General features: G+C 39.7%; 1 protein-coding gene across 1 annotated transcript in view; it reads left to right on the top strand.

Moving 5' to 3' along the window:
• ppfibp1a (PPFIA binding protein 1a) overlaps window positions 1-7,596 on the top strand; it is a 105,345-nt gene that overhangs the window by 52,100 nt on the left and 45,649 nt on the right. The gene's annotated exons all lie outside the window — the stretch shown is intronic.

Raw genomic sequence — 7,596 nt, 5'->3', positions numbered from 1 at the left:
CATAAGTCGATTTTACTTCTGCACCTAACTGGTTATCAATATGAACAGTGGCCTTACGCGACCTGCAAAACGTCCATTTGTAGGATAAATACCCACTTTTTTCCACTTTCTGACACTTTGAAATCAAATGCATTCACTTCAAATACGCAGGTCAAACATAGGGTTGGATCATAGTTTCTAACAAACATGAAGAGAAACTACTCGGCACATCTGTGCTTGTGTGCTAATGGCTCCTCAAAGGCTCCTGTGAAGAGGATGAGCACTTGAGTGGTTTTTCTGTTTCAGTAGTAACACGTGGGTGAAGAGAGGCTTCACAGGCGGGAGGTTCTCGCGTCTGCATCAATTCCAGGAGACTTTCAGGTATTGCTCCCTTGAAAGTGAATAAACCACTATAAACACTGCATACAGTAGTGGATGAAGCAATGTAATAATAATAATCATAATACATCTATAGAACACTTTTCATGCAAGATGTAGCTCAAAGTGCCTTATAATAATAATTTATAATCATAATAATGCAATACATTAACAAACATTATTATTTAATATCATTATTATTAAACTTAATAAACTTTTTTTTAAACAAACATTTCAAAATGTATTTTTTAAGGAAGCCCTGGCCAATATAGCACCAAAACACTAAAACACTTACAACTATACAATGTTTCAAACATACTGAATTCAACTTCATTAAATCATTAAAAATAAAGGTTAAACAACAGACCATTAAGCATAATAATACTGAAATAATTAGTTTTAGGTTTGAAAAATTCCAGTATGAAGGACATAGTTAAAAGCCTTTGTTCCGGCTGACTATATTTACTGAGTTCAGCCTCCTTGTATAACTCAACACGGGCATTCATAGTAAAGAAAATGAAAAAAAATCTTGGGAAGTAACAGGTTTGATAAGAGCTTTCAGATTGTCTGTCTGGTGTTGGGTATGACAGTCTGGGTCTGAAAACTGCTTTGACTCTTTATTGACATTAACTGAATGCTTTCTTTGAATTTCCCCCAATTCAGTTAAGTGCTCCAAAAACCTCTGAAGCATTTTTGTGTGGGATTGCCAAAGTGATGGATTCAAAGTATCCTTTTATCCACCACCAGTGGGGGTAACGCTAGTAGTTTTACACACTGCTACACACAGTGTCCCATAAAGTGGGAAGAAAAATCCTTCGTAGTGTTGTCTTCTGCATGTGTGAGAGATCATGCCTTCCATGTCAGATAGGTACTCAGAGCTATCAATTAAATATCCCATTACATTTTTATTATGGCCGAGGGCAGGGAACCACAGAGGATCAAGACTTTTACTCTCTTCATTAACCATTCAAAATGACAATGTCTTCGCTTCTGACCTCCACGGTTGGACTTAGAAAAAAACGTTGTCATGGAAAAGGCCTTGTTACTCTTCCTATACTCCAGGGTTTGAAAATAATCAACTTTACTCACTTAGACTTACAGAAGCCATGCCATCTGGAAGAAGCAACGTAATACAATTAAAACAACTTCTCCAGTATCACTTTTTCATTTTAAGCATCTGGTTATAGTGAACCTGATTCATTTGATTAATTAAACCTTCATGTTGCTCTGCCTCCACACACTGGTGGATTATTACAAACATGTACCTGTTGGCTTTCTGATCCAGTCCAATGTGATTCTGGCTGCTGCTGCACTGGCAGGTTTAATAAATAAAGAAATTGCAGTCTATATATTAAGGTCACAGCAGGCTTTGCTTGTAATCCTTAATGTGTGTACTGTACAATATGTGTGCACATGTGTGTTTTCTTATCCTTAGTATTATACTGAATAAGGTGTCTTTGCCACATCTGTGTGGGTGTCCTTGTTGTTTTAAGTCCCTTACATGCTGCCATGTTTGAGGAGCTTTCCCTAAATTGTTGTTTCTTTTGTCAGTAGGTGCTGGTTATTTTGACAGCATGGGTGCAACAACCTGCAGGGAGCCAATGTCAGCTATGCATTTACTTGAATTGACATGATTTGTCTTCTTCCTATTGCCAAATTATACATTTTGCACTGGTGCATGTGGTAAATAGATTTAGTTCCGCCAATAAGCAAAGTCGTGACTCAAGAGTTATTGCTCGGTTATTGCTCTGTACACCTGCTGTCTGTTGGCTTTTGTTAATTAGGGTAAACATGTGAAAGGAATCTGCACGATTTAACATTCAATTCAAGTTTCAGGGCTTTATTAGTAAAAAGAAAACTGCGCAGAAAAAGGCACATAATAAATAAATACTTAAATTGTATTTCTAAAGTACCTCAAATGAAATGCATTTTTTATATATGCAGTTTAAGTACACAAGTAAATTATGGCAACATGTGATTACTTCAAAGGTCAAGAACTTGCAAGGGATACTGTAGGTGTTAAATAAGCCAGAGGTCCTGCACTCTGCATCCTTCTCTCCCGAGGAAAACATCTGTAAGCAAATAGTCTCAATTATCAATATTCAAACCTTTCAACTGCCGTTAACATTATAAACCACCAGTTAAGGACTTTGCTACTTTTTTTACCAGCCATTTCAAAGACAAATTTCCATCTTCTTAAAAAGAGAAACCTCCTTGCTAATAATCTATGTGGCCTTTGCTGTGTGACTTAGCGCCACATTTATCATCTTCCCTGAAGCGGAAAATTTCTATTTTCATTACAAATCGTATAATTTCTTCTGACATTAGTGGAGGCACTCTTTATTTTAGGCCAAGCAGCATCCGCTATAAAACAGTGTGGATAATCCGGCCTTGTAATTTGAAATAGAATTTCTCTGCATCTGAATCATAGGAACAAGATAGAAATTGTCAACACTCTCCATTGTATGACTGTTGATGTTGCAATTTCCATCCTTATCTGTGTAAAATGTATCACCATCTCCCTGGTTTTATCAAGGTCAAGCTGTAATTTCTTTAGACTGCAGCATGTCACCAACGCTGGTAATCTTACTCCTACATGCCGTTTTGTCTCCCGCCAATGCTGCATGTGCTTCTTCATATCTAAACATTGTGACAGCCTCAGAGTGATGTGGAAAGGTGAAAAGGTTCAACCATGGAGAGCTTTTCTGTTCCGCCCGAGATAGAGTACAAACTGATGAGAACACATACAAACGCCTTGGTGAGCTTCAACAGTAATTTGTGTGTTTCCTAGATATCCCAGTGCCACTAAACCCCCGTTCCATTTCTCTTTGTTACTCCACATCTCCCCTAACCTTTAAATAGAGCTGCGTTTGCTTCCCTCCCTGCTAGCTGTGAGGTTCTCCTGCTGTCTTAAAGGTTAATAGATTTCTCGCCCGCCTTGTGCAGCGAAGCGCTCCGGGAAGTCATGGTCATGTCGCATGTGCAATGTGAAATTTGTCAAATAAGGACATAAAGTGCAACGTAAGATGGCATGTGTCTGATAGGAATGGGATTGTACCCATCCTTCCGATTGACCTGTGAATGTTTTTGAAAGATTTATGACAGCATTTACACAATGGACTGCACATAGGCACACTTAATCTGCTAAATGTTATGCAAAATACTACGTGAGCGATTTGAACCCAAAAGCACCATCCGGCTGCTTCAGTATATTTAGCCTCTGTGTGCCATGTTTCACAAAGAATAAGCTTCAAACTGTTTTGGTTTGTGGGCAAGGGTGGGTCGCCTCAGTAGTTAGTAACTATGAAGAGACTCCTACTGTTCACCCGTACAGGCTGGAGAACACACGCCACGTGGAGAAGAAAGAAAAAGAATTGAGCTATTGGAAAGGCCAAGTCGAGACGCAATGGGGCAAATTGATTTCTCTCAGGGAGACACTAGCGCTGACGATCATGCATCGGATGTTATGTTACATAAGCATCTAGCCGCAGCTAAAGGGAATGACAGAAGTAAACAGCACACAATTACAAATATAAGCAATTGATAGTGACAGGGTCGGAGATGGGGCCATTGGAAACTGGGGGGGGGATTCTAAACTGGAAAGGCTCACCAGGAAATCCAGTTGTTCTGCGTGGTTCTGTTTAACATCACTTAGGGCTTGTTAGCCGTGAGATGCAACATGACAGACAAAAATCAGTTCATATCCACATATGGTCGGGTTTTCAAATGGTTTCAAACCGACAATATTTGGTGGTGGCAGCTGTAGGTATGGGTGATTTTGACATAAATTTTCCTTTCAGGCAAACTGCTGACTTTTTTTTTATTTGATCAGATTGTATTTAGCAATAATGCATTATCAAACATCCCTTCCTGTTGAAAACATGAATAAGTGAAGATGGACTGGAGGTAAGAAAAACCTGAAAATGACTTTAATACATATTTGATGAAACCCACAGAAATGATGGAGAGTGGACTGACTGAATTATCAGTCATCATCATCATCATCATCATCAAACCATACCTTAGTACAACAACACAGAAATGATTTTCTGACAGGTTGAGAAAAAACAATCATTGCAATGATAATTTATGATGATGGTGAGTACTTTGTGTGATTGAGGAGTGACATAACGAGAATAAAAATCTGTAGCCATGTTATTGCTTCTGTGAGATACATAATGCTCATAATGTTCACCATGTTCACCAATGGTGGAAACAACTTCTAATATTCTCTGCTTACATGCAGATGTCTGCAGTTACTATAACTGCATAATTGGCCTGTTTTTTTATCCTTGTTTTTCTAAAAAACGACTAGTTTGGATTTTTTGAAGTGGGGTTGTTAGAGGTAAATGTTCATAGTTAGTGTATTACCTACACAATTAGTCAGACATTTGTCTATTAGCATTAAGGTGCATGCAAATGTTACTAATGTTCCATTGTGTGTGAAGTTCCATGACACAAGAAGTGCTGGACATGATTCACACTTGTCAGTCCTATTTTGGCCATTTTTACCAAGCATATTACAACATTTGAAGCCCACATGCCTCTTGTGATCACAGAAGAGGACTTATCATATAAGGATCAAATGTTCAAAGCTGTAGGTGAGCAGGAAAAGTTCAAAGAGTTGAAAGCACTCTGAATTTTTATTAAAAACTGAGTCATCAAATTGATACACTTTAGAGATTTTCACTGTTGGATCACTTGGCTGTGACAAAATTGGCAACAAAGACAGGGAGTGAAGCGCATCTCTGAAAGGCCTTTGGCTGCTCCTCGTCAAAATGGCTGACTGGCAAGACAGGTCCTCATTGTACCAGTGTGCAGTGGACTCTGCCTGGTGTGTTTTCCTTTGATTCTCAAAATTACTGTTTACCACCATAGTTTACTTTTCTGACTGCAGCTCAATAAAAAGAACCCTTAACATGCATTCTTACTGCTGCATATGGTCTGTCTCATTACACGTGTATTCATTTTCATGTCCGGCTTAAAAGTGAAATATATTTATATATGTAGTACATATAAAAAAATAAGATCACTACAGGTCAGTTTCTAAAAGCAAACCCTTGCTGAGCATCGTTGTGAATATGTCTGCTTATTATAATGAGGAAAACAGAACAGTAAACTGTTATTTCCTTGTCGTTATTTCTTTGTTTTTTGATTTGGTATTTAGATTTGTGTGTGTGTGTGTGTGTTTTTCTCTGGCTGTATGTTTCTCTCTGGCTGTGTGTTTCTCTCTGGCTGTATCCTTGACATTTTAAAACCATTTTGAGGAGTGCAGCCTGGGATAAGTTTGTTTTTACAAAGTTTGGCTTGAAAACAAAAAAAGCTGTTTTAGAGCAACTGTGGGAGTGGGCTGCCCAATTTATTCTAGTTACATGTGAAACTAAAGTTGAACCCAATTGCAGACAACAATGCAGAGCCAAATGACAGTTTAACAGGTTTCTTCCAAATGTCCAAGTACGGGAATGCAACAGGGAAAAGCAAAGTCTAACTCCCATGGATATCCAGGGTACAGAGCGAGAGTGGTACCGTGTTTCCAAGGGTCTGTGTTCAATAGTCCGGAGATCCAGTGTGGAGAGCTGGAAGGGTGAAAGGCAGGCGTGAAGTGGCAGCAGGAGTCAGGTTCACAGAGCTGTGGCAGAAAGAGAACAATCAGGGCGAGCAAAAACACAAACACTAAATACAACAGGTACCGTGCGTCAGCAGCGAGACTAACATGGTCATCTTAACTATGAACTGATGAAGAGTGGTAGGTTGACCGGGTATTTGAAGCAGAGGTGATTAGTGTAGAGGAGCTGCAGCTGGAACCCTGACTGAACTAAACACAGCTGAATTAACACAACTTTCATGCATTTCTGTCATATCTACAACAGTCAGATTCACTGTGTTCACTTGGAAGGAAATACTTCAGATGGCTAGGCACTTTTAATGACATTTGGAACATGTTTAAAGGCTAAAAACAAGTTTAAAACTTGCCCTGTTTGAGCCTGTTGGGTGCTAACGCTAGCAGGAGGATAACACGGTGTAGGCAGCACCAATTGTTTTTGTTGTTCTCGCTACTGACAGCACTCCAAATTCACAAACAACAGAGCTACGTGTTGGAATCGACCGGAATTCTCCTTTAATCCTCTCACTATTAGTTCAACAAGTGTGCCGAGCAGCGGCACTGACGTCACACAAGTTTACGCCGGAACACCAGGGGGCAGTAAAAAAAAGTCAAGCACAGAAATTTTTGTTCCTATTAAGTCTCGTTACTACCGTTTACATCAGAACCGGTTCCATACTGGCACCGTGTTTCGGTACCCAACCCTAATATTAATAAACATTTCTGTAGTGATTTCATAATTAGTTAAAAGGCTAGTTTTCATCTGTAGTCCCTGGAGGTACTTAACTTGAGTTAATGTCCTTTTCCCCCCATTTCAAGGTGCTGTGCACACTCCTTCTACATGCTGAACCCAATCAGAAGACCCAATGCACTTAGATACTTTTCACCGTTTTCACCACATGTGATAATACAACTTTATTTCAAAGACAAAAGGTGACAGAAAGGCTGCATCCTCCCCTTTGTTGTCTCAACATGAAATCACTGCCAACAGGTCTGAGCACAACGCCAGTACAATTACTGGATGTCCGCTCACTTCCCCTTTTTGTCCTTTCCAAAATCCATCACAGCCTCCACCACCCAAACCTTTTATCGGACCTGAGAGCTCTACATGTTGATGGACACGCAGCCAGTTGTCAAGCTAATCAAGGTGTCTGTGAGGCGCACTGCTCTCAGTGTGGTGCTGAAGGCGTGAGTGGAAATAATGATCCAAGATCCTGTCTTTGACCCACAGCTAATGTTGCACACTGCAATCCCCCTGCCCTTCTCCTTCACAAACATCAATGCCAGGAAACAAGGGACAGCTGTTTCCACAACAACCTGACTCTTACAATTAGTCCTTCATGTGTAATGAAGTAACTTTGGAGATTACTATTTGCCTGGGCAGCCCAGTACGCCATTACATTATTGAGGTTAGGGGGTAATTGCAAGCATGCTAAAATATAACAGAGTACATGCACAGCTTTGATAGAATTATATTAATGGAAGCATATCTGTGTTGTGTCGAAATGTCTGAGACATTCTGTAGCTTAGGTGCGATTCAAAACCCTATTCATGTCCCACATTTTGCTGCATGCACGTACAAGCTAATTAATTCACGAGCAGTGCAGGAGAAGAAAAGGAAAAACCTGCAATTACAG

Source organism: Etheostoma spectabile, chromosome 23, assembly GCF_008692095.1.
Source record: "Etheostoma spectabile isolate EspeVRDwgs_2016 chromosome 23, UIUC_Espe_1.0, whole genome shotgun sequence".
NCBI lineage: Eukaryota > Metazoa > Chordata > Actinopteri > Perciformes > Percidae > Etheostoma > Etheostoma spectabile.
This window is presented reverse-complemented; position numbering and strand designations above follow the sequence as displayed.